A 21,230-nucleotide genomic window follows, 5' to 3' on the forward strand; every position below is an offset into this window, starting at 1 on the left:
AGAAATGATATTTTGTATTTTTGTGTGCAAACTATACTTTTGTAAAGAAAGCAAGATAACGTTAATTGCAATAGCTTTCACTTAAATGAAAATCTACTGAACATTCAAACGTATTTGCATGGTATACTTGCCCAGCAGGCAAAATATACTTGCTTTCTAACCAGTTATAAAGCATTATGGTAGACTGCATCTGCCCAAGGCCTTCTGTCTACATCACCTGCCTTTTGGCCACTACATCTTCTAGATGTATTAATGAGAACTCAGATTTATGAACTACATAGTACAGTAGCTGCCCTTTAGAAAAATATGCCACGTATATTTCTTTCTCCATCTTTAATGCTTTTCTCATCAGATGTTTTGTATTTTGTTTATTTAAAGCCATGCTATGTTAATTATGGGCCCAGCTGAAGCAGTGGATGGAGAAACTTAATAGATGAAGTTGTACAATATTACAAAACTGCCACGCTATGCAGAATTAATTATTATGAAGTCAGATGTTTTTCTGACTTCTGAAACTAAAAAAATGGAAAAAAAAAATTTTCTTTGTGGGTTTTCTAAGTCCTAGGAGGTTATAGTCAAGTGATCTTTTCCCGTAATGCAAGTTTTTATCTGTAGCTGTGCAAAGGCAGCCTATTGCATTACTTTAAATGCTTATTTGTTTGCAATCTAATAGCTCCATTCCTGAGCCACTGCAATATGGAGACATTGGAGTGAGGGAAGAAGATCAGAATCCTCTAAGTGTTGGCTGAAAAATTTGCCTAAATCTGGCATGTTCTGAAACTCTCTGTAGAACTGAATGCATAGGCGTGGTGCTGGTGAGGAGGCTATGGCGCAGATGGTCGTTGCAGTTTATCATGCAGGTATTGCCCAGTGCGCTGATATGCAATATATGTCATCCTTGGAGTAGACCAAGGATTGAACAAAACTAACGTCTGACTGAAGCTTGAACAAAAAACATTCATCCTAAAAAGCAGTCATTCTAAACACAGATTCTCTTTGTTGTTAACTCCTTGTGCTGTGCATTGGCAAAACCCTGGGGTGCCTTTGTGCTTGTATGCCAAACTAGCAAAGTGACAATATGCTACCTTCTCTCTTATCTGAAAAGATTGTGTTGTGTTGTGAAAGACTCTGAGAAAGAGGTTGCCTTTGCTTGTGAGTGAACTTGTGAGTGAAAATGCACTGGTGGCCAAAGCTGGTTTTGGCCCCCCCTTCCCTGCCTGAAGCAACGCGTACTTGCCAGTGTGCAGTCTACTGTAAAGGGCTTTGTGGATTCCGTATTGAAAGCCATTCCTTCAGGACCAGGCTTATCTTTGTAGTAAGGTACTACTGTGCTGGCACCGTGCTGATGGTGGCGCTCCACCTTGATAGCTTTGCTAGTGGAAATACAGCCTGGGTGCTGGGAAGGAGCTCAAAGAGCGTCCCACTGTGCTTGCTCCCTTCAGTTACGAGCCTGGTGCAAGATGTTTCTGTCCCCTGTGAGGTGGTTTGTTCCATCACTTAAGCCGCTACTGCCTGTTGTGGTGATGGGCTGTTAACTGGATGACCAAGATACTCTGTATTTAAATAAAAGAAGAATATTTAGAAGTTTGAGGATTGTTTGTGGAGGGATCTGCTCACCCAGAAGTAGTTGCATTGGTACAACTGGAGGAGCAGCAAACTGCGGTGGTGTGGGGAGGGAGCAGGGAGGAAACTTAGACCTGCTCCACTGCAGGGAGAAAAGCATTATGAAAGCCTCAGGTTTCTCTGTATTAGTAGATGACTCCTTTTTACAAAGCACAGGAATTGCTACAAATTGTGCTACCTTAAGTACTCAACAAGAGACTTGTCTTAACTTCCTCATGGCAGTAACAGTAGAGGTCCTGTCTAAATGGGTGGAGAAAAAGAATTCGGATGGGTTGCCCAAGATGCTGGCTTCCTGTAGCTTGAAGGTATATAATCCTGCATCACTAACTCGTGTTGCAGTGAGTAGAAGGGAGAGTTTCTTGCTGAACTCTTCTGAATAATTGTTTGAAACCGGTTAGGTTCATCATGCTCGATTCTTCTTGTTTACAGAGAAACTGCTGCATTACACGCAGTTAATCCTCCAGAATTCACCTGTGTGAGGGGTTTGTAGTACAGAACTCGCCTACGAGCTGACAGCTGGTATGATTCTCACTTTCCTGACATCTTCATTAGAGAAGCAGAGGGGTCAAGGCTTTCTCAGAGCAGCAGAGATTGAAATGGCTTTTGATGGTGGTTTTGGCACTGGTATTTTACTAAGTTCATAATGAATATGTAGGTGTAAGATTAAAAGAATGAATAAGGTAGCGCTGCTAAACAGAATAGCTTTTCAGAGCTGGAGTCTTGCCTTGTTCTGACCTCCTGAGAAGGATGCCGTTGTAAAGCCGAGGCCTGTAGTGAAAAAGCAATTACAGTACATGTTTTCAGAATTGAATTGTCTTTGGAAAGTCAGATACCATAATAATGGTAGTAATGTTTAGATGAAATATGACTTTAGTTAACTATTTATTTCTTCTATTAATTCTTTAAACTTGATCACGCACAATTTTCAATGTTTGTTGCTTTTGAGGAAGCAAAACTTAATGTTTTACAAAGAAAATGTCTTTTTGTAGAAGCCCCCTTGAGTTTTCGGGTTCTTTTCCACTCGTTTTGGTTCTCATTCCTCCCGAGTTGGAAGGATTAGGAGATAACATATCGGAAGCGTAGTGTCGGTCAGCTGAAGCGAACAGGGAGGCTTTTTATGTGCTGCTGGAGTATAATACAGAAGTATTTGCTTTCAGTTCTGAGGGAAGGCTAACGGGTTTTGAAGCAGGAGCTAGCGATGAGGAGAGGGGAAACCGTGTGCCAGTGTAATTAGTAGCCTGATATAACATTAAAGCGGAGCTGTTTGGCTTGTGGGTTTGGTTGACTTCTGTGTTCCTCACACTGCTTCTGAAATGGTGGAAGCTTTTTCTCTTATAAATGTTCAGATTTTGGAGATGCCTTACAGCAACTGTGTAACTTCTTCAGCTGTAGGCTCGTTTCACATGAGGCAGAGCTTGGGTTCACTTTGCGTGTGTGGCTAAGCCCGTAAAAGCCTGCAGTCAAGTTTAGTAGAGAGCAGCATTTCTTACCGAATGCCCTGTTCTGGCATGGCGCTTTCACGATGTCTTATCTGCATTAATTTGAGGTGGGTATTAACATGCATCTTTAGAAGTGGTAGGCTTTTTCATACCGTTTTATTTTCTGTAATAGACAGCATTGAAGCTGCATAATCTAAGTTTAAGTTTAAAGCTGTATATTTCACTTATAAACAGAGGGGGCCTTATTGTGAGCCTAGATTTCTTTCACGGGTAAAAGGGGCATAAGTTTTTGGATACAGCCCTGCTGAGACCTACAGGAAAGAGCTTCAAAATCCTCCTGCCTGCAGTGAAAAAAGCTCGGTTTTCAGATGTACTCTCAGCAGAAGCATTTCTTGATTTGAGTGTTTGAATTGCTGCTTTTACAATTCCCTATATTTTATCAGAATTTGTTAAATTGTGACTGTTATTCACATGCCATTTTTGGCAGATGCCACCTACATGCCCTCAATTTGAACATATCTTTTAAGAGAAGTGTAGGTAGGGCAGCTCCTTTCTTGCATGTCAGATGTTAGAGAGTGAAGCACTTGCATATATTCATTTTCACTAACCTTTCTATTGCTAATATGTTAACATGGCACATGTGCCCAATACAGCATTTTTAACGAGCAGGTTTGAGCTAAGCAGAAACGTCTTTGGAAATTGTGTTGCTTGACTTGTTTCTTTGGGTATAATTCAGATCTGCATATTCACCATGACACAGAAGGAAACTCTCAGCCAGAACAATTCACAGCCATATACAACCCTTTTCCTCCTTCCTCTCGTGATCTTGTTTAGAACTAGACGAAGCCATTGCATCAGCTGCTTAAAAGAAGGAAAACATTTTTTTTTTCCAGTCTGCTTGGTTTTTGAATCATCTTTTTTTCCGAAGGGGCTGCATTCCTGACCACAAAAATCCCCTTAAAAAAATTACACTTCTGAGTTAGAATTTTGTAGCTTTTGTATCAGCTAATGTACTCTACACTTACCAAACACTATTTTGTTTGAGATTAAGTTCAGTATAGCAAGCTAGTAAAGTAGATGGTGCACAGAATTGTTATTTCCAAAAACTGGTGCAGTCTGTTATTTCACTGGAGGGGGGTGTGTGTGTGTATTTGTGTGTGTGTATATATGCCTGAGTGACACATGGATACACTATTTCAGGGAAAGAATCTGTAGGTTATATGGCATGTTAGTGGCTAATTACAGCTTCCATTGTTCTGCCCCTGTGTTCTCGGGTGTAACCTTTTCTGAAAGGGAAAGTGCTTTGCGGCACTTTCTGGTGCTTAACGTTGGAGTCAGTTTTTACATGCAGAACCTGGTCATTGAAAAAACGAGATGCAATAGTTGAAGTAGTCTTTTTATTTATTTGTTAGAATTGTGCATGATAGCAAAGCGATTTCTTGAAAAAGAAGGAAGTTATGGTCTCTGCCCTGAGGAAATGACACTCTGGACATGAGATGACAGGCTTTGGAGTGGGGTAGTAGGATTACACACAATATGGCTGAAGTTGCTTGTTTTCAGAAGATATCCATCATGCTGTGATTAAGTGCAGATGATGCATTTGGCAGCAAGAGGTGTGCAATCTGTTCCTACCCTAAGGAGCTTACCGTCCAAAGGCCTACTGATAAGACCCGGCGCACTTATATTTCTTGAATGAGTAATGGTTTAGGATGTTCTTGTTTCCTTATCTTTTGCTCTTTTAAATAATAGTGCAGCTATTTGCGAGCCTGGTAGTTTTGACATTCAAATCCATTAGTTCTGTGAGGGGAGTTTTCTTGGCATATGGGGTAGCGCGTTCCTGTTGCACGAATACAGCAGGAGATGCATCGGTTCCTTTGGCAATTTTGGTGGAACTACAGGTGGGATAGTTACTGCCGAAATGCCTATTAGCTGTCTTATACCTTCCAAGAGCTGCTGTGGTATATTGATAATAAAAACTTAGGTTGATATTCATTACTTGATAGTGTAACATGGCAGCAACACAGAAGTATGAATTTTATGGGAACCACGCATGCTAAACCACTGAAGAGCCTAACATTATAGTAGGCAGTTGCAGCCTATTTCTTTAATAAAAGAAAGGGAGAATAAATAAATAAAAACTTTTAATAAATAAAAGGGGGAAATTGTTATTGTAGTGAGTAAACCCGAAATTGTTGCATATGCTTTGCTAATACTCTTTGGAGAGGAGTTTCTGATAAAAAGAGGAAATGCTTCTGAAAAGTGTGGCTTAAATGTTGAGTGTGAAGATGGAAACTAGACTTTACCATTATTTCTGTTCCACAGTTGAAATTGTGACAAAGCTTCAATTTTCAGATCAGCTGTTGGACGACATGGGCTGAGACTTACAGGCTCAGTTTAATTCACTGCTAGTTTAAGTAGATGCTTGACAACTCATATATTCTGCCAGTTTTTGCAGCTCTGTGTGTTGCCCTGTTTTATAGGAGTTCACAGGACTTCCCTAGCTGAATGGCATCAAAGATAATTTTATTGGAATCATATTTAACAAGTTAATGTTTTAATTACTAATTTGATTCTGGGTTAAGACTAGATGAGCTAATTGTTTCAATTTGCTAGAGATGTAAAAAAGCTGGACAAAGGGATTTCTTTGATGTTTTGCAGAAACTTGCATCTTGCTGTGGACATGCAAGCAAGTAAGGGGGACACTGGCTGCTCTGCATGTTCAGTGGCATAAGTTTCTTGATGTTTTCTCTCTCCCCTTCTGCACAGTGAGAGGCTCTTAGTTATCTTTGCTTACTTCCCCTGGGCGTTTTAGGGAACTGGCATCCCTGGCTTTTCCATCCTTACTTAAGAAGTGGCTTTGTTTGGGTAGACAAATGCTGAAAGCTCTGTTTTTAATCCAAGTTGCTTTGTCCTCGCTGCCCGTCTTCACCCACCACTGTCCAGGTTCATTTAGGGTGTGGGCCGAGGGCTGCAGGCAGCTGCGTGGGAACGTTTTAGGAAGTTGCTGCCCTTAGCTGAGGGCAGTGACAAAATGCAAAAGTGAAGTAAAACAGGTTTCTAAAGCGTTGTGGAACTGGCTAAAATGCTACTGCTTCCCTTTGAGAAAGGCAGTCTCAGCTGTGATGTTTTTAACTCTTGAATTTGCAACAGACTTAGAAGCTCACCTTTGGGGGTGGTAGCTTGTTCAGTTGTCAGTACCATAGCCTGTAACCATCTGTTCGTACCACTAAGTAGCTGCAAAAATCAGTAATTCTTTATTTATTTATTTTGAGGAGCTTGGGTGTAAATCTCCTCCTTTTTCTTTTTTTTTGGGTCCCATCGTTATAAAAAATATCTCCAGAGTTCTGGAAAGGAAAAACTAAATGCTTTCTTTAGCCTTTCATTTACTTAGTTATTAGATTTAGAATTATTTGGAATTTGCATTCAAATAGTTACCAGTACTGGAGGTTACTTGCACAGAAGAGCTATTCCTGACTAAGGCAACGTGTGGGTCTTCCCCTTTCTGGGTTAACCACTCCTAGGAATGTGAAAGGATGGCAAACGTGTACGGTTTATTTTAGGAAATCATCACTGTAAGTGAATGATGTATTTGCTTTTTCAAGTAAAACTTGTGATTGTGTGTGTGTGTGTGTGTTTTGGAAGTGAACTAATAATCCAGGTTGGCTGGCTTTTGTAATTCTGATGTTAAGTAGCTGTTAGTGGGAATGGTGACAGGGGAGAGGTAGTCTCAAGGCAGCTCTGGTTACTATCGCGCAGGTGTCGTGGGGACAGTGGGAAGGGCCTCTGGGCAGCCAGACCAGTGCGTGCCGCATCCCGAGCTGCTCGGGCTTGGGATTTCAATGCTAGATATAAATCACAATCAAAATACTGATGTCACAGTGTCTTGGGACAGGAGGACCCTGTGACTGGGGTTGCTTAGTCTTTTATACGTTTGAGGGGGATGAGGTGGGTTGGCACTTTTCTTAATCCAGAAAGACTCAGCAACCTGCGGGCAGGTGCTCTCCAGAGTTTTTCCTCTCTTCCTTTCTGCATCACTGCAGTTTAGTTTCACCAAAATGTTTCTTTTGGTGCTAAAGTACAGAGTATATGTCTGAAGGCCTGACAAGGTGATGTCCAGTTTTGCAGGCTCTAGACCACCTGCATGCTCACCAGTGATGCAAAACGTCAGGTTTTATCTGATCTAATGAGACGCGTGTTGGGTTTTGATGGAGTTTCAATATGATGCATGTGCCTGGATTCTTATCTTACAGTAATCTACAATAATGTGAAAATATAGTGTTATCTTACAATAATACGCAAGCAGCAGTGACCTGACCAGCTTTGTTCTGGTGACAGATGCATGCTACTGCCTTTTTTTGTAGAATAATAATAGTAAAGAAGGTATCCTTGGAAATACCTGGGAGTTGTGCTTGGCTTGTGAAGACCTGGGGGACTCGACAGCAGTGATAAGGTAAGAGCAGATCCTGTGCCTCGCTGTCACAAGCGGTTGGTATGTGTGGACAAGAACAGCCCTGGTACAACGGGAGGAGACAGCTTCTTCCTCTATTCATGAAGAAATGGGGAAGTTCTTGGATGACTCTGTCATGGATATGATTAATGACTCAAAGGGTTTGCAGGATAGGAGTGGTCTAGTTACAGCTCTTCTAAGAATTGGCAAGAAGTGCCCAGAACAGGGCATCTGTTGTTCCTTAGTGGCTTTAAGTACGACGAAGAAGGAACTAGTATTCCAGTGCGAATTTCTAGTGTACGTTTAGGAAATTTGAATACTTCCAGCGTTGGAAATTTCAGACTTTTCTAGGAAAGTTGTTGGTCTAATTGTGCATCTTGCAGGGAGGCTTGCGCTCAGTGCGGCAGAGCTATGTGGGCTGTGTTTTTGTTTTTTGAGTTTATTTTTTCTTTTTGAGTACATTATCTGTAAATTTTCTCGACTTTGGATTATAACGTTTAAGCTTAATTCTGAATTTCCTGGAAGTCTTGATACTTGGTTTATCCCTAACTTCGCCAAAAGGTAGGATGAGAATGTGAGGACTGCATATGTGTTTATGTGCATCTGCGCAGCTCTTAACTTCGCCTGGACGGGGCTTTGCGGCTCAGCACATCTGCGCTTGACCAGTCAGCCAGCCACCGAGAGCAAATTAACGTGTGTGTAAAATCTTTGAGAAACTGCAAAGATGAGAGGAGCCGATCAATTTGATGGACGTGTTTAGGTATGGCAGGATGAGTTCTATGTTTAGGCTGTCACTATTGTGGTTGAAAGGTCAATGTTGATTAGAATAGCTCTGGTGATTCTCTGCTGGGCCTAGACTTATTGCTGGAGCGTTAGAAGGAATATACTTCCTTTTTATGTTGCACAGTCAGAAGAAAGTTATTTTGTCGTCTTTGGTAGTTTTTACCTCATTCTTGTAGTCTTGCCAATATCCTGTATTTGTTTTTTGCAGGAAGCCTTTCAACATTTTCTTAATTGGAATTAAATGTTGTAATAGAAATGCACATTTTGGTTGGAGATAATGTAGGCAATATTCACAGAAATTTATTTTAGGTCAATGAAAAATGCTTAGTGGATGGACTTACTTTGGGACTTTTAACTTCTGAGATCTTTAGTGGAAGCTTTCCTGCTATCAGGTAATAATACAGAAATAAACCAACTTCACTTCTCTTGAATTAGTTTGAGGAATTAGCCTCTGAGATTGATGGTAAATCTATTTGATATTATTTTGTAATTAATATTAACATAGTGACACTGAGATTTAATGCTATATAAAATTTATATGGAGACAGAATCAAATGACAACAGGTAAATAATTTGACAAAGTAAAATCATGAAGACAAATATCTTGCAGAAGAATTCACTTTTTTTTTTTTTTTCTATCAGCAGCTAGGACTGCGTCTGGACGTAGCAGCTGGCCAGTTCTGAATTCTTCTTCTTTTTTTTTTTTAATGATGCTTTTACAACAGTCTAAATGGAAATCTATGTCTAAATGAGCTGGTAGCAGGGAGATAGCAATTCCTCTGTGCTCCCTGCACTTTCTTGGTTACCTAGTGCTGTAATGCAAGGAGTACCTGAATGTGAGTGTCAGTTCTTTTGCTTATTCTGGTAAAAGAAACTACTGACATACTTGGTAGATTTGGTTAAAGGTATGATAACTATCCTTGTTCCCTTAATGTCATAATCTTGCTGAAGATAGGAAAGCTTTTAAAGTGTATGTATATATATATAGCACTGAGTGTACATATGCAACTGTGTGTGTGTGTATATATATCTCTCTTATATCTGTCTCTATATATGGATATCTTTTTAAATGTCTCCTATTTCAAAAGCTTCTGCACTTGAAGTGTGGATTTGCTGTAGCAAAATATCTATTATTGGGGCTCATTCCCATACTCCAAAAGAAATGTGGGATGCGGACCAAAAGAGAAGTTTTCGTCTGAGTACTGTGTGGTGCTTTATATCTGCCTGGATGAGAAGAATGTGGACTGACAGTCTCTCTTCCCACAGTAGTCTTTAGAGCTGCTTAATCTATTTTTCATACTTGCAAAACAGCACCAAGCTTTGAGACACTCTTGTGTAAGCTTAGGCGATGATGAGCAAGAGGATTAATTAGATCTTCAAGACAGATAACTAGAGCAATGAGTTGTGCATAATAGCCTGGAATTCCAGTGACGCGTCTGTAAAGTCCTGTGTAACATGCATGCCTTGGCTGAAGCAGAATTATTTCTCAACATCGCATGCCCAAATGCCTCTGGGCATTGTAATAAAATTTAGTAAGCAAATTATGTGAACAAAAAGCTCAACTTTGGTTTTGCACACACTAAAATAGTTGTCAGTGGAGTGATTAACTGCTGGTTTGATCACCTCTTCGGTGGTGGTGTTGTCCTGGCAGGTCAGGCTACCGCCACGATACTGGTGTAAACTTAGACTTATGCAGTGGCTTAATTTTTTGTAATGCTGAACTAACAAAAATAAATATTCAGATTCCCATTAGACAGTAGATATTAGGATTTATTCATTGTGTCATACAAATTATGCATTCTTGATTAGTGGCACAGTCCAGTGTGCTCCCCCCACCCCAAACACTACGCTACCAATAATATTTCTACCTCAGAGAAACTGATGGCTTTAAGTTTAGGTGTCACTGAAATTACTAATTTTAGCGAAACTTCAACTTAAAAACAAAATGCTAACCTTCTTCCCCATACAGAGCTTCCCACTGCTCACAGAAACAGATTCTGTGTCCGCATTGGAACTGCAGTAGCTCGGAGATAAATGAAGAAAATACTGAACTTTATTTTCTTCCATATTGTCCTCATTAAGTGTCATTGGATCAGCTCGGGAACGTAAGCAAGGCAGATGACAGTGTGCTGGAGAAAGTAGCAGTAACATTTAGCTGTTGTTAAAACCGTGACTGCTCGTGGCTTTGACATTTGAAGGTGAAAGTTGGTGAAGTCTATTAGACCCCTTAGAACAATTCCAGTTAGTATTTGTGATTTTTCCGGTTCCTTTTCAGCCATGATTTCTGTACCTTTTCTCTTGATACAGATTTAGATTATTAGGTAATTTAAACTTGTCTTTCTGATGATGGTGGTAAAGAGCTGTGCTCTGTAGCTTAGGAGAAAGTTAGGTCATAATTCAAGACATGGGCCTGGAGAGGCTGTAATTAAAAGGTGTTGAAAGAGCTCTGTATTTTGCAGTTTAGCAAAGCTTCATCCCCCCCTCCCCGGTTGAAGTTCCTGGGCATTCCTAGAAAAGGAGGTTGGTCCTGATTTTGTTTCTACTTGGCAGTAGGAATTTAAAACTTCATCTTCCTGCTTTAGCCTAGTTATGAAACCCATCTGTAAATGTCTAAATCTGTGGACTCTAAGCCATTTTAGTGTTCACATTCTGGAGTAGCGTATGCTTTAACGCCAGAGCCACCTTGAGTTTAGACGTTAAAGGATGGTGATAAATCTGATAAACTTGGTAGAGTATATATTCCAGTGTGCTGTAAACCTTATTTATTACTCTGGAATTAATTGATGTCTTCTGTGACTTTCTTTTTCCCTTCTCAGCCCTACTTTCACAAGGTATAATTAAAAAAAAAAAATACAGTTTTAGTTTTCGTTAAACTCTGCTGTTGTTGAGCTATGTGTGGTTTGGACTTCAGCCCTCCAGAATGTTGGCAGAATTTCCTGTCTGGAAAGAAATGGTAATTCTTTTGGGGTTGAAAAATGGGGAAGGAAAGGTCTCTGTGTAGCAGAGATGATTTAAACCAGAATAAGTCAATATGCTAATACGTATGTATGAATTTCTACATACACTAAGTTGTTGTGTGTTCTATATAGAAAAGTTCCTATGTTTATTGTTCATGTTGTTAGCTTTCCTTATTTTTTAGTTTATTGTAGTCAATTCTATTTTTAATCTTTTTCCATGATGTTTAATGCAGTAGCTGTAACTACAGCAATTAAAATTGCTGGAATTAAAATATTGCGTTTGAATTCAGCTAAAATGATACACAAGTGAGTTTAAGTTACCTTTTTAATATGAAGTATTTTTATTGTTATCTGAGCGCAGACCAGGAGACTATCACCTATCCCCCTCCAGCTGCTTGTGCCCTTTCTTGAGGTTATAATCTTAAGCTAGGGATCCTTGTTTTAGGCTAGTCTCAGATGACGTCTTTGCTGTGGAAGTGTCAATTCGAGGTGGAGGAGAGAGCTGAAGTTCAGCCTGACTTGTTCAGCTGTGTTGTGCATGGTGGGTGAGGAGCAACTGCTCTTAGCCTGTGTTGCTGTGTACTTAAATACAGAAGCCTTATCAGCTGCGTATGGTTGAGCTTTGAACAGTTGTCATGCTCTTTGCGTTTTTGGTCCTAGGGCGTTAGTGCATACCTTTTTAACTTCGTGTTCGTTTATAGGAAATAATTGAACAGCCTGGCATATTATGATATTTATCCTGCCTCGCTTAGAGCCACAATACCTGCCGGTGCAGGCCAAACTCTGCTTTAAGTGGGATGTTCTGTTTTGTTTGCTGACTACTGAGCGTGTTTGTAATCTATTAGTGCCAGCCTGCAAAATGCCATTAAGGTGCAAATAACGTTGTGTAACAACACAAGATGTTCTGTGATACTGTTTTAGGTGATTTTGCATGTACTTCTGTTTGGTTTTGAAAACAAGCATGTTTACGGAAATATTTTTTACATGCATATGAGCTGAAAGAGGTGTGTGGTGGTTTTTTTTTTGTTTTTGTTTTGTTTTGTTTTTGGAGAGTTGCTTCTGATCTTTTTTTTTCCTGGGCGTTTTGGGAATACTTTTCTAACAACAGCATTAATGCTTTTTGTACTGGCAAGGTTATTGCCTTGGCAGTACTAGGGATGAGAGTGGATTCTTAAACCTTTCAGACTGGGCTTTCCCTCCTTTTATGGAGCGTGCTCAAGCCAAAGCCATAACTGTTGCCTCTGTCGTCATCTTTAGGGATGGAGCAGTGCAAGAACCATACTTTTCTTGAGCTGGCTGCCAGGGAGGAGTAAACTTTGAGGAGAGAGACAAGGCTGGATGTCCTTCAGAGTGCTGTGATGTGTCCCCATCCTCTTTCAAGGAGTTACCCTGACGGTTGTGTGTTCCCTCTCTGCGCACCCTGGAGCGCCTGTTCGAGGGCTAGGGAGGAGGCAGGCCGGGGAGGATTGTCCTGTCCCACAGCCTGAGTGTTCTCCAACAGAAATCAGGACAACAGCTTTCCCCACTACTAATCCAAAAAGAATTTAGTTCCTGTGGAAATCTCTATTCAAATACAGAAGCAAGCTTAGAATTGTTCTTAGTCTAACAATGTTAACGTCTATGTAGTTTATTTTTATTCTTAAAGCAGACCAGCTTTGTTTTGCCGTGCCGGTGATGTAACTGTTCTGGCCGGAGGGCTGGCTGTGTCGCTGGGTACGTATGGCGCTTGCGGCCAAGCCAGCGTGCCTGGCTGCTCCCTGGAAGCAGCAGAGCAGTCAGCCCGGCTCTGCTGGGCTCCGGCTCCGGCGCGGGCAGCGGGGCAGGGGTACCTTTCCCAGGCGCCTCCACGTGAAGCTTGGCTTGGTTTTGCAGGAAAAGGGTCTTAGCAGCAATTACTTTTTTAACTATACACTTGAGAGGACTTTAGCCCTTCAAAGAAAGCAGCTGTAAAACTGACGCGAAGCATGATACGAGTGGACTTCTGTGTCCTGCTTAAATCAGAAGGGAAAACTCGGTGCTTGGTTTCACTATACGGACATAACGCAAACGCTGTTGTAGAGCCGTTTTGACAACGCTGTCTGTGTGTCACAGCTACAGATGTCACAGTGGGCTTATGTTTAGTACTCCCCTTTATACCATTGTAATTTTTAGACAGCTGATGAAGCAATGAAACATTGAAGTACTTGAAAAAAGAACGTATCGGGAAGCGGCTAGTGGTCATTCTGGCAAATATTTAAGACCAGAGCTGCTGCTGTTTTTTCTCTTAGATAAACAATAGTCAGGTTCGTGCTGTCGCTTTTTTGTTTTCAATTTCAGGATAACGTTAGCTCTCATATCTCCCCTGGGCCCACACCCAGATCTGTGGTGGGCCGGTGCACTCATGCGTTGTTTGAGGTCCTGCATTCCAGCACCGCGTCAGCTGAACATCTGAACCGGTTAAATCCTCCCCAGCCCTTCCGGATCCAGGTGCCATGCAAGTACTAGGTTAAAGGCATCAGGAGCTGCTGCTTCTAGGCCCTTTCTGTTGAATTCTGCCTGCTTTGATTCACTACAGCTGGTGAAACGGTTAGACTTGGTTCAGGCATGTGCGTGGAAGGGAGCTCATTTCATGCTTGGAATTGTAATTATGTTCTTTTCTTTCAAGCTGCCAGCAGTAAAAGATGTCTTCCAGTGTGTATTAGCTAAATAAGCTGTAGTGTTTAAATGTTTTCTTATTTCATTTTAAGAATGTGGCAAAAGAAATCGTGCTTACTCTTACACTTTTTGTTCTGAGCAATTATTTCCCCATAGTTCTCTTCTGTGATTCAAGCGTACTTGTTTGCTGTATGAGGCAGCTATGTTATGCTGCTTTTAAATAGATGTGCAAAGGAGACTGTTCCGTAAATATAACGGATACTGCCCTGACTTGCCCAGCTGGCGTTGATACCTTCTTGCTTCTTGTGCACTCTGACTGCAGTAGGTGTCTGGTGTCTAAAATCCGTTCCATCTCAGTAGACTTTTATGCTCTTAATATTAGCAGCCTAGTTTTAGTGAATTTCAGTCTCGGTGTTTAATATGTGTGAGCAAGAGATAGTACAGTGAAAATGTTAGTTTTCTATTAAATTAGCTATTTCTACCCCAGGGGTTTCCAGGATGGAATGGGTCCTTTTCAGTGTACCAATAAATAGCAGGCGTTTCAGGTATTCTCCAAGTTTACTTAGAATAAGTGCAGGCTGCAGATGTGAGATTTCAGGCAGGTAGGTTTCCACATCTCACTTCTGATACTGTCAGCTAGATTGGGGGGGAGGAGGGGATCCCCAACAAACAAGGTTGACCATAGCTCGTGCTTGTGGATATCTGCAACTCAGATCTGAATATTCTTCTAGTTAGCACCTTTTACCTTTTTCCTCTCCTTTCTAAACTTTCATCTTAGTACACAAGTATATATTGTCAGCTGTGTAGGTTGGTTCCTCTTCCCTTCCCCTTGGGGATAAGTCCTCTTCCTTGAGAGCTCGGCTTCCTCCCTTCTGTAGGTGGCCTGGTCCTTGGCGGGGGGATATGGTCTTTCAAAGATGGAATCAGAATCCATGAAAGCCAGCTCCACTCCTCTTCCCCTGCTGGATGAGAGTCCTGTTGACTGCAAGTGACACTAGCCTTCAGGACAGTTCTTCAGCAGAGTGCGTGAGGATGAATGTAAGGCACTATGCTGGCTCACTGGTGTGCCACCTTGCCTTAGGTGGGGATGTGCTTCTCTGCACGTCATCCTCACGTACCTCTCTTCCTCGAACATATCTGTTCTTCTGGATTGCTTTTTGTCTTGCATTCTCTGCATGTGCTATGACCTAGGCATGTGCTATTGTCTTGGGCTTTTGATTTCCTTACAAAGATAAACCTGTTTTTTCTATGCAGTTGTTGCAGCTTTTCTCTGACTTGGGGTGCCTGGAGTCAGCGCTCCGATCTGCTTTCCCTCGTCTCTGGAGTCTGTCTGCTCATCTTGCGGTCTCGAGATGAGAGTGCCTGATAGTCATTCCCATGCCTTTGTGATTGACTGGAAGTCGCAGTGGATAAATCTTTCATGACTGGAAACCACTTAAGCCACAAGGTGGCTAATGATCACTGGTTATTAGTGGAGAGGGTTCTACCAAACAATCAGAGAAAATTGAGTGCCGTGCCATATAATTTATGACTTCATCCCAGCACTGTAGGGCAAGTCGGTGAGAATCAAAACAGTGAAGGAATTATATTTGACAGATATTTTAAGGAATGACTACAACTCGTGTCATTTATTACTGGAACGTGTGGACAGATCCTAAGTCAAAGGCCTCTTAGGGGCAGTGCCAAAAGCAAGTATGAAAGAGCGCGCAAGAAAATGAAAGTGCAGTATGTGGCCAAATGCTTGAGAATTTTCTCACAGTGGGCAAAAAGAATATTAAAAGTTTTTGGGGCATCTTTCTCTGATGATAAGTTTTACAGCTCCTACTCACTGTTCTTTGGAAATTCCTGCCTGAAGGGGATTTATCAAAGCTTGTAGATTGAGCAGTGCCTCTATTGTGTTAAAGGCACTGTCAACATGTGAAGAACAGCATTCAGAGAAACCTCTGGAGCATTCTTTTTAGAATGAATTTTCTTATGTTAAAGGATTGGTTGCAGAGAATGACCCGCAGAATTATCTCTAGGTTTAGCTTCATTTTTTGCCTAGCAGTGATATATTGCACAGGGAAGGTCTATTACCCCTTGGAATGTATATTAAAAATACCTAGGCAAAAGTCTGATTGCTCTTCAGCACAACTGTATGTTCCGCCACATGCATGTGGCAGAGATAACTAAAGTTAACTCTAAAGGAGGACAAATTCTAGAAAAACATTCTTTTTCTTCAGATGTTTTGTAGTGGTAGCGCCTCTGAAAGCACTAATCTCTTGTCCCAACTTGGAATTCAGCCTGGTTCCCAGCAGAGCTTTTTCGATTAATGCCTGTCAGGAAAATTGTGCTTCCCCTTACATTAATTTCTGATCCCCACCATGGCCCAACATTGTTTAAGGGCTTGTATTTAGTTTGAAGCATCTCATAGGCCTTCATAGCCAACTTCGAGTTCACATCAGAACAGTTTAAGTGCACCGTAAAGTGTTCACAGAGCACGTATGTGCACCACACACCTCTTCTTTCAGCTGTCCCCCCAAAGCTTTGTACAGTGGGCTGTGTCAAAGCGTTATTCCCTCCTGACACTGGAGAAGTTATTTGAGAAATGTGGTTTTGGACACAGTAATTCCTTACTGTGAATAGCTTGCTTTGAGAGGAAAGTGGCAGATGTTCTCACTTTAGTCTATGAATGACAGCTACTCAATCAAACATCTGTCCTTTTACTAGAATTGTCCCCAAACATTAACATGCTTGAAAACCCATCTTAATTCATTGTAGTCAGCCAAGCTAATGTGTGGTGTGCTTGCTGGAAACGGTGGCAGCTGCTATCAGCATTGCTGTTCGGTAAAGGGAGCTGGTGGCCCAGGGTGGCTGGCGTGCAGGGGAGGAGCAAAGCTGCTGTGCTGTGACCATGCTTTGCACTTTGAGCACCTGAACAGTATCAACTGGGTGGATCAGTCCGTTTTCTGTGTGAACTATCTTGGTCTTGGCATTGCAGCTGACCCGGATGCCTCGGTGTTAATACCGAGAACAGCAGTGCTGCAGCTATCCACTCGGGAGGTTTGTTTGGGCTTGGTGGAGTTTCCCCAATATATGCTAGCAATTGCTCTCGTGTTGGTCAGGATTCCCATTTCCTTGTCGTCTTAAGCAGTTTGTCTTGTGTGCAAAACCTTTTTTTTAATGGATTGGACTAGGAGAATGCAGACTGATGTTTGGTGAAATTTGTTGAGCTCGGGTATCCCGTTCCTTTCTGTCAGATCTTCCAGAATGAAAATTTTTACTCCTTGCATTCATCGCTTTACAGAGAAGGCACTTTCTTATATGGTTACTTTGCCTCTTTGTGGTAAGCTTTAAGTGCTATTACCTATTGCCTCATACTATATTTGAACAACTGTAGAAAATTGATCAATAGAGTGTGCACAGGAACACTTTTTTTAAGGTAGATCTCTTTCTTAGTTCAGTTTCAACTGCTTGTGTTGGTCTTCAGGAGGAAGGGAGAGAGCAATGCTTGTGGATCGGCTATGTAAAACCACAAAAACTTTGGGAAAAGGAAGAACCTCAAACTTGAAACCTCTCAAATTGCAGTATTTGTCCTATTCCTTACCTTTTAAACCAACACATTTGTCCAGTTTATGGCTACAAGGATATGAACACTGACTGTCCTTAGGGCCTGGGTTAGGGCTCTGTTTGCATACTGCGCAAACGCGTCCCGGTGCGGACCCAGGCAGTCTAAGGTAAATGAGTCTGCTGATGTGCATATTCTCAGGGTTTGGCAACCTAAATTCTTAGGAACTAAAACTTTCTGCCAAGTCTTTACTATAGACCCAGCTGAAAAAAAAAAAAGAAACTATTAATGTAATCAAACTGTTTTGCTTACTTTTTTGTTTTTGTTTTAGATTGTAAAACAATTCAAAGTTTTCAAAAGGAGCCATCTTTATTTTAAATTTTCCAGGCTTAGTCTACAACGTGACCTGTTTTGCATGGTTTGCACTTGATTTTTTCCATCCTATTGGAAGTGAAACTAATGCAGAAGTTAAGAAGAATGCTCATGCTCACCTACCTGTGGTGTTCATCGCTTTTGGCCTTGAAATGCTGTCCTATGTGCTCAGCCAGCTTGGGTTGTGAGCTGGACCTTGCATCTAAAATACTAAACTTCCGTCTTTTGTTCAGACCTAATTGCCTCATCTTTAGGAAAGTAATCCTGACGTTGTGTGCAGCAATGCTACCGTGCTACCTGGGTGCGGGTTCTGCATGGATTTGGAAAAAGACTTCAGCGGTGCTGAAGAGAAGCCTTGAGAAATGGAGTTGGCAGTCATTTTCTGTAGAGGAGAGGAGTGCGTAAACTTAGTCTAAAGATAATTTATGGTTTCTAAAGCTGCTGCTGAGTAAAACTTTCCAAGGCTGGCTTCTGACCTAGCTATCATTAGTGCTAAAACTGAGAACAGTCATTTTAAAGTAGCATTTTCAGTTGTGTTGGGGGGAAGGAGGGAAATAGGCTACCTTACTTTTGAAATGTTTAATATGCTATAGTTCTTGTAGTGCATGCACAACTTATTTCCTTGCAGTAGAGCTTGTTCTTTATCTGGATCTAGACTGGCTTAAACTTGGCTTATCACTTAATTTATCTTGCACTTCTACTGGATTCATTTTAATAGAAAACCTGATGTCAGGAGTATAATAAAACTATTCTCAACCATCTTCCTGATTAATTAAAAAGGAGTCTAACTCCCTTCCCCCTGCTGCAGCTGCCAGGGGCATGGCATCCGCAGGAGAGCGGACTTTGGGTTGCATCAGGCTGAGCTGTTGGCAACGACACCTATGCGCTGGCAAAAGCTTGCAGAACGAAATGCTGGTTTGCAGAGGAGGACTTCTCCTCGTTTTTGCAATTAGCAAATGCAACCCTAAGTAAGTTGCTAAACTCAGGTTCCTTCTGTTGGATTAAGAGGAGTGGTGTGCTCTGAAGCCTTCTATATCTTAATTGGCCTAAGGTTGCTAAAAGCCCCTTTCCACCACGGCCAGTGCTTATGTCTTTCAGATGCAATTGCTCCCCTGGCAAATCGTTTTTGTAACACTTTAGATACTGTGCAGCTTCAGAAAACAGGATTTGTGTGCCTTGCCTTATATTTTGGACTCTCTGAGGTTTTTTTTTTAGGGCTACTAAAAGCAAAAAAACCCCACCTTCCAACAGAACAAGCTGAAAAAACTGCCTTTCGGTTAGTGCCTTACCAGTTCTTCCCTATCAGCTTGCTGTGAGCCGCCGTATGCAGGTTGCTGGCAGGCTAGATAGTGGCACTTTGGAGTTTCAGTTTATAAAATGATTGATAGAGTGGGTTAATGGAAGTTTGTTTTTATTTAACACAGATAATCAAGAAGGGCTTACCAACCATTCCCTGTTACTGGTTAACTGAATTTCTTTTCGTGAAGGCCAAGTTTCTGTCAATTACTAACCAGGAATACTCACTGAAGTAGTTGTTCAAATACTCCCCCTTCCACTCCCAAGCTGGAGACAATTAGTTTTTCATCTTTTCAGGAAACTACTGTGGCAATTCCAACTTCCCACAGAAGACTGGAATTTTTTTTTTGAAGAAATACAGTATTGGTGCTAACTGTTTTCCAGAGTTTTCTATATTAGAAAATAGTTTGTTTCCATTCTTCATGGCTTTATCCATTTAATTTTATTTCTGATTGACAAGTTTGCAGTGACAGGAGAATCACAGATCACGGTAAAAGTTTTGTATTTCAATTCAGTAAAGAAGCAGTGATTATATAAAGACGTTTTGGTAGTGCTCAGAAAACACAAATGAAGTGGTGTTAATTTACATTTGTTACTAAGATAGTTAAGGCTTTAAAGGGTAACATGAGCTGGGGAGACCTGTGGTTAGAGAGAATCATTTCCTAGGAAGGACAAATTGAAATTCGGTCGTACTCTGGGTGAAATCGCACGGGAAATAGTGGCAGTCTGAGGGCTGGAAACCGCGGGCTGTTGATGAGCCTGCTGTGCTAACAGCCCGGCCGGGGGTGCGGGTGACCGTGGGACGCCGGGGACCCCGGGACGAGTCCGACGGTCGCGGGGAGCTGGCAGGTGCACGTGGCGAGCGAGGTGCCTGAAGAAATGCTTTTCTCGCAATTAGTGGGTCGTCTAGACCTTTTGCTCTTCTCTCCGTTTCCAGCATGTTTGGATTTGAGAATCAAGCCGGGTTTGAAACCTGGGCGAGGAAAAGTGGAAAGGGTTGTTGGGAATGGGGGGCAGGAGAGAAAGATTAAGAGTGAAAAATTCCACTTTAAAAATCAGTCTGCGATAGAAGTTTATGGGAAAAGACTTGCCAGCCAGAGCTGGAAATGCAAGGCTGGCTAGGGAGTGAGAACATAGTTTTTATAATTCTGGAGTAGTTTTCTTGATTAAAATACTTGTTTGTCAGTACTGTTCAGGTTGAAGAGTCAGAGTTAGGCATCTGTTAAGGCTGTGAGGATTTTCTCTAAACCACTCGACAAACTTGCCCCAGAAGGAGCTAACGCACACCTGAGCTATCGCAGTTTCCTGTAACGCGTTTTCTTGCCGGCAGTAACTGAGTACGCGTCCGCTTATTTAATTAGCGTAGTCATCGTAGCACCTTGCGTGAGTTTGGAGGTAATGAAGCCTTTTCAGAAGGACTTATGTATTGAGGTATGGCAGTTTTTGGAATGCTTTTTACCACTGTTTTCTTCAGCTAATTGTAAGGGAGCAATGGGTCCAGGAGGCCCTGCTGGGTGCTCCCTCCGGCCAGCGACAGGCGACGCCTGCGCGCGGTCTCCAAAAGCAGCCTCCCGTCTCAGCTTACGTTTTCTTCCCAATCTGTGCTTTATTGTTTTTAACTAGCGTCTCACTGCTTTTGAGCATAACCACGTTATAAAATGTTTCATCTCAAATAACATGTCTGAACTGTGGCGGAGGCGACCCTTTCGGTACGCGGAGCAGCCGGGTCTCTGGCGCGGGGACTCCACTGTTCACTTCTGCCCCTTGCTATTTCCTAATTTCTTCCCCTCGCCCCCTACTTTCTTCCATGCCCTCTTTTGTAGAGCGTGAAGTGACAAGTTATTCACGATCTCTGCTGTATGCTATGATTTCTTGCGTTTTTGGGAAGTACACTTCAGTTTTTACTGTTCCCCAAGGTAATGGTGCATAGTTATTAAAAATAAAGCAAAACATTGACTTACTGCACTTTAGACTTGGCCTGCTGGGTCATCTGTGCAAGAAGTTTTAACAAATAATTTACTGCCGTTCAGCGTGGGTAGCTGTAGCGCGTCGTGGCCGCGGTGGAGGGGTGGGAGCTGCGCAGAGGCGCCTCCGAAGGTCTCGCCTCCCCTGCGTGCATCAGGTTGGTACGA

The 21,230-nt window shown here is 41.9% G+C and overlaps 1 protein-coding gene across 10 annotated transcripts in view; it reads left to right on the forward strand.

The window, feature by feature from the left end:
* Positions 1–21,230, forward strand: part of ANKRD11 (ankyrin repeat domain containing 11) — a 170,251-nt gene that overhangs the window by 29,704 nt on the left and 119,317 nt on the right. The window contains exon 3 of one of the 10 annotated variants that reach the window (XM_068956289.1): positions 7,424–7,512. The exons of the other annotated variants lie outside the window; for them this stretch is intronic. The gene's annotated coding sequence lies outside the window, so the exon portion shown is untranslated. The remainder of the gene's footprint in view (positions 1–7,423; positions 7,513–21,230) is intronic. 10 annotated transcript variants of the gene reach the window in all.

This window comes from Struthio camelus, chromosome 10, assembly GCF_040807025.1.
Source record: "Struthio camelus isolate bStrCam1 chromosome 10, bStrCam1.hap1, whole genome shotgun sequence".
Taxonomy (NCBI): domain Eukaryota; kingdom Metazoa; phylum Chordata; class Aves; order Struthioniformes; family Struthionidae; genus Struthio; species Struthio camelus.